General features: G+C 47.9%; 1 protein-coding gene across 2 annotated transcripts in view; it reads left to right on the forward strand.

The window, feature by feature from the left end:
- Positions 1-1,285: 1,285 nt before the first annotated feature.
- Positions 1,286-20,120, forward strand: part of LOC143817497 (uncharacterized) — a 63,250-nt gene continuing 44,415 nt past the window's right edge. The window contains exon 1 of one of the 2 annotated variants that reach the window (XM_077298964.1): positions 1,286-1,691. The gene's annotated coding sequence lies outside the window, so the exon portion shown is untranslated. The remainder of the gene's footprint in view (positions 1,692-20,120) is intronic. The other variant, XM_077298963.1, reaches the window with a different exon arrangement.

Raw genomic sequence — 20,120 nt, forward strand, 5'->3', positions numbered from 1 at the left:
ATCCTCTCCTGTGTGATACTGACTGCTGAGCCGTGTATCTAATCCTCTCCTGTGTGATACTGACTGCTGAGCTGTGTATCTAATCCTATCCTGTGTGATACTGTTTGCTGAGCCGTGTATCTAATCCTCTCCTGTGTGATACTGTCTGCTGAGCCATATATCTAATCCTCTCCTGTGTGATACTGCCTGCTGAGCTGTGTATCTAATCCTATCCTGTGTGATACTGTTTGCTGAGCCGTGTATCTAATCCTATCCTGTGTGATACTGTTTGCTGAGCCGTGTATCTAATCCTCTCCTGTGTGATACTGTCTGCTGAGCTGTGTATCTAATCCTCTCCTGTGTGATACTGACTGCTGAGCTGTGTATCTAATCCTCTCCTGTGTGATACTGTCTGCTGAGCTGTGTATCTAATCCTCTCCTGTGTGATACTGACTGCTGAGTCGTGTATCTAATCCTCTCCTGTGTGATACTGACTGCTGAGCCGTGTATCTAATCCTCTCCTGTGTGATACTGACTGCTGAGCCGTGTATCTAATCCTCTCCTGTGTGATACTGTCTGCTGAGCTGTGTATCTAATCCTCTCCTGTGTGATACTGACTGCTGAGCCGTGTATCTAATCCTCTCCTGTGTGATACTGACTGCTGAGCCGTGTATCTAATCCTATCCTGTGTGATACTGACTGCTGAGCCGTGTATCTAATCCTCTCCTGTGTGATACTGTCTGCTGAGCTGTGTATCTAATCCTCTCCTGTGTGATACTGACTGCTGAGCCGTGTATCTAATCCTCTCCTGTGTGATACTGACTGCTGAGCCGTGTATCTAATCCTCTCCTGTGTGATACTGACTGCTGAGCCGTGTATCTAATCCTCTCCTGTGTGATACTGTCTGCTGAGCTGTGTATCTAATCCTCTCCTGTGTGATACTGACTGCTGAGCCGTGTATCTAATCCTCTCCTGTGTGATACTGACTGCTGAGCCGTGTATCTAATCCTCTCCTGTGTGATACTGACTGCTGAGCCGTGTATCTAATCCTATCCTGTGTGATACTGACTGCTGAGCTGTGTATCTAATCCTATCCTGTGTGATACTGACTGCTGAGCTGTGTATCTAATCCTCTCCTGTGTGATACTGTCTGCTGAGCTCTGTATCTAATCCTCTCCTGTGTGATACTGTGGGGTCACATTGTGTCTCCGTGTTTATACTCTGTGGATACAATGTATCACTGGGCCTGGAATGCTGGGAATGGCCGGAGCATCAGAGCTGGGTGTGCAAGAATGAGGCGGAACCTGCTGTCACCCCCGGGCACAGAGACTGCAGAGGAAGTCACAGAGTGCAGAGAGTGCAGGAGAGAGGAGAAGACAGAAAAAAAGAGAAGAGAGGAAAAGAGACTACAGAGGAAGTCAGAGAGTGCAGGAGAGAGGAGAGAGTGCAGGGACGGTGTGAGGAGGGTCGGAGTGTCCTAGAAGAGAGCTGGAGTAGAGGAAGTCTGAGAAAACAGAAGAGAGCGCAATGGAGACTGTTCCTTGTCTAACAGGAGGTGGAGAGAGCGCAGTGTAGTGTGAGACGCCTGAGAGTGCGGGGAGCTGAGCCCGGAGAGCGCTCCATGTGGATCCCAATGTAGAAGAAGAGACTGCAGCCAATACAGCGAAACCAGAGGGAGGAGGATGGACCCCGAGTGACTGCAGCCCCCACAGGTGACGACCCCCAAACTTTACACACTGTGCGTCTCTCCATGTAATGTCTGTACTGCTGCCCAGTTATAGAGACCCTGCACCCCAATACCCGCTACACCCCAGATATCGGGACCCTGCACCCCAATACCTGCTACACCCCAGATATCGGGACCCTGCACCCCAATACACCCCAGATATTGGGACCCTGCACCCCAATACCTGCTACACCCCAGATATCGGGACCCTGCACCCCAATACACCCCAGATATCGGGACCCTGCACCCCAATACACCCCAGATATCGGGACCATGCACCCCAATACCTGCTACACCCCAGATATCGGGACCCTGCACCCCAATACCTACTACACCCCAGATATCGGGACCCTGCACCCCAATACCCGCTACACCCCAGATATCGGGACACTGCACCCCAATACCCGCTACACCCCAGATATCGGGACCCTGCACCCCAATACCTGCTACACTCCAGATATCGGGACCCTGCACCCCAATACCTGCTACACCCCAGATATCAGGTCCTGCACCCCAATACCTGCTACACCCCAGATATCGGGACCCTGCACCCCAATACCTGCTACACCCCAGATATCGGGACCCTGCACCCCAATACCTGCTACACCCCAGATATCGGGACCCTGCACCCCAATACCTGCTACACCCCAGATATCGGGACCCTGCACCCCAATACCTGCTACACCCCAGATATCGGGACCCTGCACCCCAATACCTGCTACACCCCAGATATCGGGACCCTGCACCCCAATACCTGCTACACCCCAGATATCGGGACCCTGCACCCCAATACCTGCTACACTCCAGATATCGGGACCCTGCACCCCAATACCTGCTACACCCCAGATATCGGGACCCTGCACCCCAATACCTGCTACACCCCAGATATCGGGACCCTGCACCCCAATACACCCCAGATATCGGGACCCTGCACCCCAATACCCGCTACACCCCAGATATCGGGACCCTGCACCCCAATACCCGCTACACCCCAGATATCGGGACCCTGCACCCCAATACCTGCTACACCCCAGATATCGGGACCCTGCACCCCAATACCTGCTACACCCCAGATATCAGGACCCTGCACCCCAATACCCGCTACACCCCAGATATCGGGACCCTGCACCCCAATACACCCCAGATATCGGGACCCTGCACCCCAATACCCGCTACACCCCAGATATCGGGACCCTGCACCCCAATACCCGCTACACCCCAGATATCGGGACCCTGCACCCCAATACCCGCTACACCCCAGACATCGGGACCCTGCACCCCAATACCTGCTACACCCCAGATATCGGGACCCTGCACCCCAATACCTGCTACACCCCAGATATCGGGACCCTGCACCCCAATACCCGCTACACCCCAGATATCGGGACCCTGCACCCCAATACACCCCAGATATCGGGACCCTGTACCCCAATACCTGCTACACCCCAGATATCGGGACCCTGCACCCCAATACCTGCTACACCCCAGATATTGGGACCCTGCACCCCAATACTCGCTACACCCCAGATATCGGGACCCTGCACCCCAATACCCGCTACACCCCAGATATCGGGACCCTGCACCCCAATACCCGCTACACCCCAGATATCGGGACCCTGCACCCCAATACCTGCTACACCCCAGATATCGGGACCCTGCACCCCAATACCTGCTACACCCCAGATATCAGGACCCTGCACCCCAATACCCGCTACACCCCAGATATCGGGACCCTGCACCCCAATACACCCCAGATATCGGGACCCTGCACCCCAATACCCGCTACACCCCAGATATCGGGACCCTGCACCCCAATACACCCCAGATATCGGGACCCTGCACCCCAATACCTGCTACACCCCAGATATTGGGACCCTGCACCCCAATACCTGCTACACCCCAGATATCAGGACCCTGCACCCCAATACCCGCTACACCCCAGATATCGGGACCCTGCACCCCAATACACCCCAGATATCGGGACCCTGCACCCCAATACCCGCTACACCCCAGATATCGGGACCCTGCACCCCAGTACACCCCAGATATCGGGACCCTGCACCCCAATACCTGCTACACCCCAGATATTGGGACCCTGCACCCCAATACCTGCTACACCCCAGATATCGGGACCCTGCACCCCAATACCCGCTACACCCCAGATATCGGGACCCTGCACCCCAATACCCGCTACACCCCAGATATCGGGACCCTGCACCCCAATACCTGCTACACTCCAGATATCGGGACCCTGCACCCCAATACCCGCTACACCCCAGATATCGGGACCCTGCACCCCAATACCTGCTACACCCCAGATATCGGGACCCTGCACCCCAATACCCGCTACACCCCAGATATCGGGACCCTGCACCCCAATACCCGCTACACCCCAGATATCGGGACCCTGCACCCCAATACCCGCTACACCCCAGATATCGGGACCCTGCACCCCAATACCCGCTACACCCCAGATATCGGGACCCTGCACCCCAATACACCCCAGATATCGGGACCCTGCACCCCAATACCTGCTACACCCCAGATATCGGGACCCTGCACCCCAATACCTGCTACACCCCAGATATCGGGACCCTGCACCCCAATACTCGCTACACCCCAGATATCGGGACCCTGCACCCCAATACCTGCTACACCCCAGATATCGGGACCCTGCACGCCAATACACCCCAGATATCGGGACCCTGCACCCCAATACCTGCTACACCCCAGATATCGGGACCCTGCACCCCAATACACCCCAGATATCGGGACCCTGCACCCCAATACCCGCTACACCCCAGATATCGGGACCCTGCACCCCAATACACCCCAGATATCGGGACCCTGCACCCCAATACCTGCTACACCCCAGATATCGGGACCCTGCACCCCAATACCCGCTACACCCCAGATATCGGGACCCTGCACCCCAATACCTGCTACACCCCAGATATCGGGACCCTGCACCCCAATACCCGCTACACCCCAGATTTGGACTTTTCAGGATCCCAAAGTTCATCTTTGCTTCCACCACAGAAGCATGAACATGTCACCAACACAAGACATATGGGAAGCCAGAAATCTAATTCTGGAAGAAAAAAAGGACAAATTGATCAAATTGTTTAGTGGAAAAAGATTTTTATGTCTGAAAAAAATTAGACTATTCTGAGCAAAAAAAGTTCACATGGGTTCATGAAAAAACACACAATTCCAAAAGTAAAGGCTGAGTCACACATAACGATATCGCTGCAACGTCACGCTTTTGGTGACGTAGCAACGATCCCGCTAACGATCTCGTTATGTGTGACAGCGACCAATGATCAGGCCCCTGCTGGGAGGTCGTTGGTCGATGGGAATGATCAGGACCTTTTTTTGGTCGCTGATCACCCGCTGTCATCGCTGGATCGGCGCGTGTGACGCCGATCCAGCGATGTGTTCACTTGTAACCAGGGTAAATATCGGGTTACTAAGTGCAGGGCCGCGCTTAGTAACCCGATATTTACCCTGGTTACCATTGTAAAAGTTTAAAAAAAAAACAGTGCATACTCACATTCTGATGTCTGTCACGTCCCCCGGCGTCCACAGGGTTAAAACTGATTTCGGCAGGAGTGCTGGTAATATGCACGCGCTGCTGCCGAGAGCTTCCCTGCACTGAATGTCTCAGCGCCGGCCGTAAAGCAGAGCACAGCGGTGACGTCACCGCTGTTACTGCCGGTGCTGACACATTCAGTGCAGGGAAGTTCTCGGCAGCAGCGCGTGCATATTATCAGCGCTCCTGCCGAAATCAGTTTTAACCCTGTGGACGCCGGGGGACGTGACAGACATCAGAATGTGAGAATTTACTGGTTTTTTTTTAACTTTTACAATGGTAACCAGGGTAAATATCGGGTTACTAAGCGCGGCCCTGCACTTAGTAACCCGATGTTTACCCTGGTCACCCGGGTGCTGCAGGGGGACTTCGGCATTGTTGAAGACAGTTTCAACGATGCCGAAGTCGTTCCCCTGATCGTTGGTCGCTGGAGAGAGCGGTCTGTGTGACAGCTCCCCAGCGACCACACAACGACTTACCAACGATCACGGCCAGGTCGTATCACTGGACGTGATCGTTGGTAAGTCGTTTAGTGTAACGGTACCTTAACAGTCTGGGAGGAGACGGGGCAGGAATCGTTTGCCTAAGACGTTGGCAGAGCATTGAGTTTGTAGGACACTGTTTTTTAACACACTTTGGTCGGCACTTGAGTTGATCAGGTATTGTTCAGTCTCACACCTTGGTCTGCCATTGTCTATAGTAATGTACAGCAGATGAAATAAATATTGAACTGCTGCTATTGACATGAAATTCTCTCCAGATGTCGGGAGCATCCAATCCACCAGGACAGAAATCTCCATAGATGTCCACACATTATGTGTAATAATGACAAATGGAGAAGGGATAAAAAAGCATTGAACACAAGACTGAAATGTATTTAGTACTTCATACAAAAGCCTTTGTGGGTGATGAAGCTCCCAGACTCGTTCTGTATGGAGAAACTAGTCGCAGGCATTGCTCAGGTGGGATTTTGGCCATTCTTCCACACAAACACTCGTCACACCCTGAAGCTTCCGTGGCTCCTTCTCTGAGCTCTGAGCTTTACTTCCTTCCATACATTTTCTATAGGATTCAGGTCCTGTGATCGGCTCCGCCATTTCACCAGATTTATTTTCTTTCTCTGAATCCAAATGAGAGTTTATATGGCTGTATGTTTGGGATCATCGTCTTCCTGAAATGTCCTCCCTCATTTCATCTTCATCATCCTGGTAGATGGTGGCAGGTTTTTATCAAGAAAGTCTCGATACATTTGTCCATTCATCCCTCCTGCAATTATATGAAGTTAGCCATTGCCGTATGAAAAACAGCCCGACACCAAGATGATGTTCCCACCTCCAACCTCACTGCTGACATGGTGTTGTTGGGGTGACATGCGGTGCCTTCAGGCCTCAAAACATGTGTATTATGTCATAAATTATATAGTAATATGGCCGCCCTTCTCCTCAGTGTGATGTAGTAATATATATAGTAATATGGCCGCCCTTCTCCTCAGTGATGATATAGTAATATATATAGTAATATGGCCGCCCTTCTCCTCAGTGTGATATAGTAATATATATAGTAATATGGCCGCCCTTCTCCTCAGTGTGATATAGTAATATATATAGTAATATGGCCGCCCTTCTCTTCAGTGTGATATAGTAATATATATAGTAATATGGCCGCCCTTCTCCTCAGTGTGATATAGTAATATATATAGTAATATGGCCGCCCCTTCTCTTCAGTGTGATATAGTAATATATATAGTAATATGGCCGCCCCTTCTCCTCAGTGTGATATAGTAATATATATAGTAATATGGCCGCCCCTTCTCCTCAGTGTGATATAGTAATATATATAGTAATATGGCCACCCTTCTCCTCAGTGTGATATAGTAATATATATAGTAATATGGCCGCCCTTCTCCTCAGTGTGATATAGTAATATATATAGTTATATGGCCGCCCTTCTCCTCAGTGTGATGTAGTTATATATATAGAAATATGGCCGCCCTTCTCCTCAGTGTGATATAGTAATATATATAGTAATATGGCCGCCCTTCTCCTCAGTGTGATATAGTAATATATATAGTAATATGGCCGCCCTTCTCCTCAGTGTGATAGTAATATATATAGTAATATGGCCGCCCTTCTCCTCAGTGTGATATAGTAATATATATAGTTATATGGCCGCCCTTCTCCTCAGTGTGATATAGTAATATATATAGTAATATGGCCGCCCTTCTCCTCAGTGTGATATAGTAATATATATAGTTATATGGCCGCCCTTCTCCTCAGTGTGATATAGTAATATATATAGTAATATGGCCGCCCTTCTCCTCAGTGTGATATAGTAATATATATAGTAATATGGCCGCCCTTCATTTCTGTGTGATATAGTAATATATATAGTAATATGGCCGCCCTTCTCCTCAGTGTGATGTAGTAATATATGTAGTAATATGGCCGCCCTTCTCCTCAGTGTGGTATAGTAATATATATAGTTATATGGCCGCCCTTCTCCTCAGTGTGATGTAGTAATATATATAGTAATATGGCCGCCCTTCTCCTCAGTGTGATATAGTAATATATATAGTAATATGGCCGCCCTTCATTTCTGTGTGATATAGTAATATATATAGTAATATGGCCGCCCTTCTCCTCAGTGTGATATAGTAATATATATAGTAATATGGCCGCTGTTCTCCTCAGTGTGATATAGTAATATATATAGTAATATGGCCGCTCTTCTCCTCAGTGTGATATAGTAATATATATAGTAATATGGCCGCCCTTCTCCTCAGTGATGATATAGTAATATATATAGTAATATGGCTGCCCTTCTCCTCAGTGTGATATAGTAATATATATAGTAATATGGCCGCCCTTCTCTTCAGTGTGATATAGTAATATATATAGTAATATGGCCGCCCTTCTCCTCAGTGTGATATAGTAATATATATAGTAATATGGCCGCCCTTCTCCTCAGTGTGATATAGTAATATATATAGTAATATGGCCGCCCTTCTCCTCAGTGTGATATAGTAATATATATAGTAATATGGCCGCCCTTCTCCTCAGTGTGATATAGTAATATATATAGTAATATGGCCGCCCTTCTCCTCAGTGTGATATAGTAATATATATAGTAATATGGCCGCCCTTCATTTCTATGTGATATAGTAATATATATAGTAATATGGCCGCCCTTCTCCTCAGTGTGATGTAGTAATATATGTAGTAATATGGCCGCCCTTCTCCTCAGTGTGGTATAGTAATATATATAGTTATATGGCCGCCCTTCTCCTCAGTGTGATATAGTAATATATGTAGTAATATGGCCGCCCTTCTCCTCAGTGTGATATAGTAATATATATAGTAATATGGCCGCCCTTCATTTCAGTGTGATATAGTAATATATATAGTAATATGGCCGCCCTTCTCCTCAGTGTGATATAGTAATATATATAGTAATATGGCCGCCCTTCATTTCTGTGTGATATAGTAATATATATAGTAATATGGCCGCCCTTCTCCTCAGTGTGATAGTAATATATATAGTAATATGGCCGCCCTTCTCCTCAGTGTGATATAGTAATATATATAGTAATATAGCCGCCCTTCTCCTCAGTGTGATAGTAATATATATAGTAATATGGCCGCCCTTCTCCTCAGTGATGATATAGTAACATATATAGTAATATGGCCGCCCTTCTCCTCAGTGTGATATAGTAATATATATAGTAATATAGCCGCCCTTCTCCTCAGTGTGATATAGTAATATATATATAGTAATATGGCCGCCCTTCTCCTCAGTGTGATATAGTAATATATATAGTAATATGGCCGCCCTTCTCCTCAGTGTGATATAGTAATATATATATAGTAATATGGCCGCCCTTCTCCTCAGTGTGATATAGTAATATATATAGTAATATGGCCACCCTTCTCCTCAGTGTGATATAGTAATATATAGTAATATGGCCGCTCTTCTCCTCATTGTGATATAGTAATATGTATAGTAATATGGCCGCCCTTCTCCTCAGTGTGATATAGTAATATATAGTAATATGGCCGCCCTTCTCCTCAGTGTGATATAGTAATATATATAGTAATATGGCCGCCCTTCTCCTCAGTGTGATATAGTAATATATATAGTAATATGGCCGCCCTTCTCCTCAGTGTGATATAGTAATATATATAGTAATATGGCCGCCCTTCTCCTCAGTGTGATATAGTAATATATATAGTAATATGGCCGCTCTTCTCCTCAGTGTGATATAGCAATATATATAGTAATATGGCCGCCCTTCTCCTCAGTGTGATATAGTAATATATATAGTAACATGGCCGCCCTTCTCCTCAGTGTGATATAGTAATATATATAGTAATATGGCCGCCCTTCTCCTCAGTGTGATATAGTAATATATATAGTAATATGGCCGCCCTTCTCCTCAGTGATGATATAGTAATATATATAGTAATATGGCCGCCCTTCTCCTCATTGTGATATAGCAATATATATAGTAATATGGTCGCCCTTCTCTTCAGTGTGATATAGTAATATATATAGTAATATGGCCGCCCTTCTCCTCAGTGTGATATAGTAATATATATATATAGTAATATGGCCGCCCTTCTCCTCAGTGTGATATAGTAATATATATAGTAATATGGCCGCCCTTCTCCTCAGTGTGATATAGTAATATATATAGTAATATGGCCGCCCTTCTCCTCAGTGTGATATAGTAATATATATAGTAATATGGCCGCCCTTCTCCTCAGTGTGATGTAGTAATATATATAGTAATATGGCCGCCCTTCTCCTCAGTGTGATATAGTAATATATATAGTAATATGGCCGCCCTTCTCCTCAGTGTGATATAGTAATATATATAGTAATATGGCCGCTCTTCTCCTCAGTGTGATATAGCAATATATATAGTAATATGGCCGCCCTTCTCCTCAGTGTGATATAGTAATATATATAGTAATATGGCCGCTCTTCTCCTCAGTGTGATATAGTAATATATATAGTAATATGGCCGCCCTTCTCCTCAGTGTGATATAGTAATATATATATAGTAATATGGCCGCCCTTCTCCTCAGTGTGATATAGTAATATATATATAGTAATATGGCCGCCCTTCTCCTCAGTGTGATATAGTAATATATATAGTAATATGGCCGCCCTTCTCCTCAGTGTGATATAGTAATATATAGTAATATGGCCGCCCTTCTCCTCAGTGTGATATAGTAATATATATAGTAATATGGCCGCCCTTCTCCTCAGTGTGATATAGTAATATATATATAGTAATATGGCCGCCCTTCTCCTCAGTGTGATATAGTAATATATATATAGTAATATGGCCGCCCTTCTCCTCAGTGTGATATAGTAATATATATAGTAATATGGCCGCCCTTCTCCTCAGTGTGATATAGTAATATATAGTAATATGGCCACCCTTCTCCTCAGTGTGATATAGTAATATATATAGTAATATGGCCGCCCTTCTCCTCAGTGTGATATAGTAATATATATAGTAATATGGCCGCCCTTCTCCTCAGTGTGATATAGTAATATATATAGTAATATGGCCGCTCTTCTCCTCAGTGTGATATAGCAATATATATAGTAATATGGCCGCCCTTCTCCTCAGTGTGATATAGTAATATATATAGTAACATGGCCGCCCTTCTCCTCAGTGTGATATAGTAATATATATAGTAATATGGCCGCCCTTCTCCTCAGTGTGATATAGTAATATATATAGTAATATGGCCGCCCTTCTCCTCAGTGTGATATAGTAATATATATATAGTAATATGGCCGCCCTTCTCCTCAGTGTGATGTAGTTATATATATAGTAATATGGCCGCTCTTCTCCTCAGTGTGATATAGTAATATATATAGTAATATGGCCGCCCTTCTCCTCAGTGTGATATAGTAATATATATAGTAATATGGCCGCCCTTCTCCGCAGTGTGATATAGTAATATATATAGTAATATGGCCGCTCTTCTCCTCAGTGTGATATAGTAATATATATAGTAATATGGCCGCCCTTCTCCTCAGTGTGATATAGTAATATATATAGTAATATGGCCGCCCTTCTCCTCAGTGTGATATAGTAATATATATAGTAATATGGCCGCCCTTCTCCTCAGTGTGATATAGTAATATATATAGTAATACGGCCGCCCTTCTCCTCAGTGTGATATAGTAATATATATAGTAATATGGCCGCCCTTCTCCTCAGTGTGATATAGTAATATATATAGTTATATGGCCGCCCTTCTCCTCAGTGTGATATAGTAATATGTATAGTAATATGGCCGCGCTTCTCCTCAGTGTGATATAGTAATATATATAGTTATATGGCCGCCCTTTTCCTCAGTGTGATATAGTAATATATATAGTAACATGGCCGCCCTTCTCCTCAGTGTGATATAGTAATATATATAGTAATATGGCCGCCCTTCTCAGTGTGATATAGTAATATATATAGTAATATGGCCGCCCTTCTCCTCAGTGTGATATAGTAATATATATAGTAATATGGCCGCCCTTCTCCTCAGTGATGATATAGTAATATATATAGTAATATGGCCGCCCTTCTCCTCAGTGTGATACAGTAATATATATAGTAATATGGCCGCCCTTCTCCTCAGTGTGATATAGTAATATATATAGTAATATGGCCGCCCTTCTCCTCAGTGTGATATAGTAATATATATAGTAATATGGCCGCCCTTCTCCTCAGTGTGATATAGTAATATATACAGTAATATGGCCGCCCTTCTCCTCAGTGTGATGTAGTAATATATATAGTAATATGGCCGCTCTTCTCCTCAGTGTGATATAGTAATATATACAGTAATATGGCCGCCCTTCTCCTCAGTGTGATATAGTAATATATATATAGTAATATGGCCGCTCTTCTCCTCAGTGTGATATAGTAATATATATAGTAATATGGCCGCCCTTCTCCTCAGTGTGATATAGTAATATATATATAGTAATATGGCCGCTCTTCTCCTCAGTGCGATATAGTAATATATATAGTAATATGGCCACCCTTCTCCTCAGTGTGATATAGTAATATATATAGTGATATGGCCGCCCTTCTCCTCAGTGTGATGTAGTAATATATATAGTAATATGGCCGCCCTTCTCCTCAGTGTGATATAGTAATATATATAGTAATATGGCCGCCCTTCTCCTCAGTGTGATATAGTAATATATACATAGTAATATGGCCGCTCTTCTCCTCAGTGTGATATAGTAATATATATAGTAATATGGCCACCCTTCTCCTCAGTGTGATATAGTAATATATATAGTAATATGGCTGCCCTTCTCCTCAGTGCGATATAGTAATATATATAGTAATATGGCCGCCCTTCTCCTCAGTGTGATATAGTAATATATATAGTAATATGGCCGCCCTTCTCCTCAGTGTGATATAGTAATATATATAGTAATATGGCCGCCCTTCTCCTCAGTGTGATATAGTAATATATATAGTAATATGGCCACCCTTCTCCTCAGTGTGATATAGTAATATATATAGTAATATGGCTGCCCTTCTCCTCAGTGTGATATAGTAATATATATAGTAATATGGCTGCCCTTCTCCTCAGTGCGATATAGTAATATATATAGTAATATGGCCGCCCTTCTCCTCAGTGTGATATAGTAATATATATAGTAATATGGCCGCCCTTCTCCTCAGTGTGATATAGTAATATATATAGTAATATGGCCGCCCCCTTCTCCTCAGTGTGATATAGTAATATATATAGTAATATGGCCGCCCTTCTCCTCAGTGTGATATAGTAATATATATAGTAATATGGCCGCCCCCTTCTCCTCAGTGTGATATAGTAATATATATAGTAATATGGCCGCCCTTCTCCTCAGTGTGATATAGTAATATATATAGTAATATGGCCGCCCTTCTCCTCAGTGTGATATAGTAATATATATAGTAATATGGCCGCCCTTCTCATCAGTGTGATATAGTAATATATATAGTAATATGGCCGCTGTTCTCCTCAGTGTGATATCTATATATATAATTGTCTAAGGGTTTTTCCGTCTGTCTGTCTGTCTGTCTGTCTTTCTGTCTGTCTGTCTGTCTTTCTGTCTGTCTGTCCTGGAAATCACACATCTCTGATTGGTCGAGGCCGCCAGGCCTCGACTAATCAGAGACAGGCACAGCATGGCGACGATGATGTCATAATGGAAATCCCACGTCTACGTCGATACTGTGCCCTTCGCTGATTGGTCGAGGCCTGGCGGCCACATATATAATTATATGCAGGAGATACCCAGGTTATACCAGCTGTACATATCTATATATATAATTATCTAAGGGTTTTTCCGTCTGTCTGTCTGTCTGTCTGTCTGTCCTGGAAATCCCGCGTCTCTGATTGGTCGAGGCCGCCAGGGCACAGTATCAACGTAGATGTCATAATGGTTGTCATGGCGACAATGATGTCATAAAGGTTGCCTCGACCAATCAGCGACGGGCACAGTCTGCCGCTAATTCTGGAATCATCATTGTCCATATACTACGGGGACATGCATATTCTAGAATACCCGATGCGTTAGAATCGGGCCACAGTCTAGTAGTAATATATATAGTAATATGGCCACCCTTCTCCTCAGTGTGATATAGTAATATATACAGTAATATGGCCGCCCTTCTCCTCAGTGTGATATAGTAATATACATAGTAATATGGCCGCTCTTCTCCTCAGTGTGATATAGTAATATACATAGTAATATGGCCGCTCTTCTCCTCAGTGTGATATAGTAATATATATAGTAATATGGCCACCCTTCTCCTCAGTGTGATATAGTAATATATATAGTAATATGGCCGCCCTTCTCCTCAGTGCGATATAGTAATATATATAGTAATATGGCCGCCCTTCTCCTCAGTGTGATATAGTAATATATATAGTAATATGGCCGCTCTTCTCCTCAGTGTGATATAGTAATATACATAGTAATATGGCCGCTATTCTCCTCAGTGTGATATAGTAATATATATAGTAAAATGACCGCCCTTCTCCTCAGTGGTGATATAGTAATATATATAGTAATATGGCCGCCCTTCTCCTCAGTGTAATATAGTAATATGCCGCCCTTCTCCTCAGTGTGATATAGTAATATATATAGTATTATGGCCACCCTTCTCCTCAGTGTGATATAGTAATATATATAGTAATATGGCCGCCCTTCTCCTCAGTGCGATATAGTAATATATATAGTAATATGGCCGCCCTTCTCCTCAGTGTGATATAGTAATATATATAGTAATATGGCCGCTCTTCTCCTCAGTGTGATATAGTAATATACATAGTAATATGGCCGCCCTTCTCCTCAGTGTGATATAGTAATATATATAGTAATATGGCCGCCCTTCTCCTCAGTGTGATATAGTAATATATATAGTAATATGGCCGCCCTTCTCCTCAGTGTGATATAGTAATATGGCCGCCCTTCTCCTCAGTGTGATATAGTAATATACATAGTAATATGGCCGCCCTTCTCCTCAGTGTGATATAGTAATATATATAGTAATATGGCCGCCCTTCTCCTCAGTGTGATGTAGTAATATATAGTAATATGGCCGCCCTTCTCCTCAGCGTGATATTGTAATATATATAGTAATATGGCCGCCCTTCTCCTCAGTGTGATATAGTAATATATATAGTAATATGGCCGCCCTTCTCCTCAGTGTGATATAGTAATATATATAGTAATATGGCCGCCCTTCTCCTCAGTGTGATATAGTAATATATATAGTAATATGGCCGCCCTTCTCCTCAGTGTGATATAGTAATATACATAGTAATAAGGCCGCCCTTCTCCTCAGTGTGATATAGTAATACATATAGTAATATGGCCGCCCTTCTCCTCAGTGTGATATAGTAATATATATAGTAATATGGCCGCCCTTCTCCTCAGTGCGATATAGTAATATATATAGTAATATGGCCGCCCTTCTCCTCAGTGTGATATAGTAATATATATAGTAATATGGCCGCCCTTCTCCTCAGTGTGATATAGTAATATATATAGTAATATGGCTGCCCTTCTCCTCAGTGTGATATAGTAATATATAGTAATATGGCCGCCCTTCTCCTCAGTGTGATATAGTAATATATATAGTAATATGGCCGCTCTTCTCCTCAGTGTGATATACTAATATACATAGTAATATGGCCGCCCTTCTCCTCAGTGTGATATAGAAATATATATAGTAATATGGCTGCCCTTCTGCTCAGTGTGATATAGTAATATATATAGTAATATGGCTGCCCTTCTCCTCAGTGTGATATAGTAATATATATAGTAATATGGCCGCCCTTCTCCTCAGTGTGATATAGTAATATATATAGTAATATGGCTGCCCTTCTGCTCAGTGTGATATAGTAATATATATAGTAATATGGCTGCCCTTCTCCTCAGTGTGATATAGTAATATATATAGTAATATGGCCCCCTTCTCCTCAGTGTGATATAGTAATATACATAGTAATATGGCCGCCCTTCTCCTCAGTGTGATATAGTAATATATATAGTAATATGGCCGCCCTTCTCCTCAGTGTGATATCTATAATATAACGCTGGGAGCGTCACTCTGTCCGAAGCCTTTATAGACTGCGCAAGCGCAAGCGCCGGCGCAGTCTGGACCCCACAGACCGACGCTCCCAGGAGATCGCGGTATGCGTAAGCGCTGAACGCACACCGCGATCTCCAACAGAGAAACAGGGACGAGCCAGGAGGCGGAGGGTGAGTATACTTACCTGTCCCGTTCCACCGACGCCATTCCGGGCCATGACTACCCCCCCTGCTCCCGGAATCGGCGCCTGCGCAGTCCGCGCTTTCCGGCGCCATTTTCTTGAAGACACATTGCAGTGTGTCTTCAAGAAAATGGCGCCGGAAAGCGCGGACTGCGCAGGCGCCGATTCCGGCACCAGGAGGACACAGAAAATCTGTCATCCTGGTGCCGGAAAAGGCGCCTGCACGGTCCGCGCTTTCCGGCGCCATTTTCTTGAAGACACACTGCAATGTCTTCAAGAAAATGGCGCCGGAAAGCGCGGACTGCGCAGGCGCCGATTCCGGGAGCAGGGGGATAGTCATGGCCCGGAATGGCGTCGGTGGAACGGGACAGGTAAGTATACTCACCCTCCGCAAGTAACAAATTGCTGTGCCATGAGGCTGTGGCACTTCATGCCACAGCTATTTGTTACTTACGCCACTTACGTCCACAGCCACCGCACCCACCACAGCCACCGCACCCAGCACAGCCGCCGCACCGAGCACAGCCACACACAGCCGCCCACAGCCACACACAGCCGCCCACAGCCACACACAGCCGCCCACAGCCGCCGCACCCAGCACAGCCACCCACAGCCGCCGCACACACCACAGCCACCGCACCCAGCACAGCCACGCACAGCCGCCGCACCCAGCACAGCCGCCTACAGCCACGCACAGCCGCTGCACCCAGCACAGCCACGCACAGCCGCCCGCAGCCACGCACAGGCGCCTACAGCCACGCACAGCCGCCGCACCCAGCACAGCCGCCGCACCCAGCACAGCCGCCACACCCAGCACAGCCACGCACAGCTGCCCACAGCCGCCGCACCCAGCACAGCCGCCGCACCCAGCACAGCCACGCACAGCCGCCCACAGCCACGCACAGCCGCCCACAGCCACACACAGCCGCCCACAGCCGCCGCACCCAGTACAGCCGCCGCACCCAGCACAGCCACCCACAGCCGCCGCACCCACCACAGCCACCGCACCCAGCACAGCCACGCACAGCCGCCGCACCCAGCACAGCCGCCGCACCGAGCACAGCCGCCGCACCCAGCACAGCCGCCCACAGCCACACACAGCCACACACAGCCACACACAGCCACCGCACCCAGCACAGCCACCACACCCAGCACAGCCACGCACAGCCGCCTACAGCCACACAGAGCCGCCTACAGCCACACAGAGCCGCCGCACCCAGCACAGCCGCCGCACCCAGCACAGCCTCCGCACCCAGCACAGCCGTCCACAGCCGCCGCACCCAGCACAGCCACCCACAGCCGCCCGCACCCAGCACAGCCGCGCCACATACAGCCGCCCACACTCAGCACAGCCGCCGCACTCAGCACAGCCGCCCACAGCCGCCTACAGCCACGCACAGCCGCCTACAGCCACGCACAGCCGCCGCACCCAGCACAGCCGCCGCACCCAGCACAGCCGCTGCACCCAGCACAGCCACGCACAGCCGCCGCACCCAGCATAGCCGCCCACAGCCGCCGCACCCAGCACAGCCAAGTACAGCCGCCCACAGCTACGCACAGCCGCCTAGAGCCACACACAGCCGCTGCACCCTGCACAGCCACGCACAGCCACCCACAGCCGCCGCACCCAGCACAGCCACGCACAGCCGCCCACAGCCACGCACAGGCGCCTACAGCCACGCACAGCCGCCGCACCCAGCACAGCCGCCGCACCCAGCACAGCCGCCACACCCAGCACAGCCACGCACAGCCGCCTACAGCCGCCGCACCCAGCACAGCCGCCGCACCCAGCACAGCCGTCCACAGCCGTCGCACCCAGCACAGCCACGCACAGCCACCCACAGCCACGCACAGCCGCCCACAGCCACACACAGCCGCCCACAGCCGCCGCACCCAGTACAGCCGCCGCACCCAGCACAGCCACCCACAGCCGCCGCACCCACCACAGCCACCGCACCCAGCACAGCCACGCACAGCCGCCGCACCCAGCACAGCCGCCGCACCCAGCACAGCCGCCGCACCCAGCACAGCCGCCCACAGCCACACACAGCCACACACAGCTGCCGCACCCAGCACAGCCACCACACCCAGCACAGCCGTCCACAGCCGCCGCACCCAGCACAGCCACGCACAGCCGCCTACAGCCACACAGAGCCGCCTACAGCCACGCACAGCCGCCGCACCCAGCACAGCCTCCGCACCCAGCACAGCCGTCCACAGCCGCCGCACCCAGCACAGCCACCCACAGCCGCCCGCACCCAGCACAGCCGCGCCACATACAGCCGCCCACACTCAGCACAGCCGCCGCACTCAGCACAGCCGCCTACAGCCACGCACAGCCGCCTACAGCCACGCACAGCCGCCGCACCCAGCACAGCCGCCGCACCCAGCACAGCCGCCGCACCCAGCACAGCCACCGCACCCAGCATAGCCGTCCACAGCCGCCGCACCCAGCACAGCCACGCACAGCCGCCCACAGCCACGCACAGCCGCCTAGAGCCACACACAGCCGCTGCACCCAGCACAGCCACGCACAGCCACCCACAGCCGCCGCACCCAGCACAGCCACGCACAGCCGCCGCACCCAGCACAGCCGCCGCACCCAGCACAGCCGCCGCCCACAGCCACACACAGCCGCTGTACCCAGCACAGCCACCGCACCCAGCAGCGCCACGCACAGCCGCCCACACTCAGCACAGCCGCCCGCACTCAGCACAGCCGCCCGCACTCAGCACAGCCGCCCGCACTCAGCACAGCCGCCCGCACTCAGCACAGCCGCCCGCACTCAGCACAGCCGCCCGCACTTAGCACAGCCGCCCGCACTCAGCACAGCCGCCCGCACTCAGCACAGCCGCCCGCACTCAGCACAGCCGCCCGCACTCCGCACAGCCGCCCGCACTCCGCACAGCCGCCCGCACTCAGCACAGCCGCCCGCACTCCGCACAGCCGCCCGCAATGATGGGGGCGCAGGATGGAGCAGCACGTGATAGGATGGGGGCGCAAGATGGGAGCACATGACAGGATGGGGATGCAGGATGGAGCAGCACATGACACGGTGGAGCAGCACATGACAGGATGGGGATGCAGGATGGAGCAGCACATGACACGGTGGAGCAGCACATGACAGGATGGGGATGCAGGATGGAGCAGCACATGACACGGTGGAGCAGCACATGACAGGATGGGGGCGCAGGATGGAGCAGCACATGACAGGATGGGAGAGCAAGATGGGAGCAGCACATACCAGGATGGAGACCATATACCAATATAAATGCTCGCCACCCGGGCGTAGAACGGGTTCAATAGTTAGTAGTAATATATATAGTAATATGGCCGCCCTTCTCCTCAGTGTGATATAGTAATATATATAGTAATATGGCCACTCTTCTCCTCAGTGTGATATAGTAATATATATAGTAATATGGCCGCCCTTCTCCTCAGTGTGATGTAGTAATATATATAGTAATATGGCCGCTCTTCTCAGTGTGATATAGTAATATATATAGTAATATGGCCGCCCTTCTCCTCAGTGTGATATAGTAATATATATATAGTAATATGGCCGCCCTTCTCCTCAGTGGTGATATAGTAATATATATAGTAATATGGCCGCTCTTCTCCTCAGTGTGATATAGTAATATATATAGTAATATGGCCGCTCTTCTCCTCAGTGTGATATAGTAATATATATAGTAATATGGCCGCCCTTCTCCTCAGTGTGATATAGTAATATACAGGTCCTTCTCAAAAAATTAGCATATAGTGTTAAATTTCATTATTTACCATAATGTAATGATTACAATTAAACTTTCATATATTATAGATTCATTATCCACCAACTGAAATTTGTCAGGTCTTTTATTGTTTTAATACTGATGATTTTGGCATACAACTCCTGATAACCCAAAAAACCTGTCTCAATAAATTAGCATATCAAGAAAAGGTTCTCTAAACGACCTATTACCCTAATCTTCTGAATCAACTAATTAACTCTAAACACATGCAAAAGATACCTGAGGCT

This window comes from Ranitomeya variabilis, chromosome 3 (assembly GCF_051348905.1).
Source record: "Ranitomeya variabilis isolate aRanVar5 chromosome 3, aRanVar5.hap1, whole genome shotgun sequence".
Taxonomy (NCBI): Eukaryota; Metazoa; Chordata; class Amphibia; order Anura; family Dendrobatidae; genus Ranitomeya; species Ranitomeya variabilis.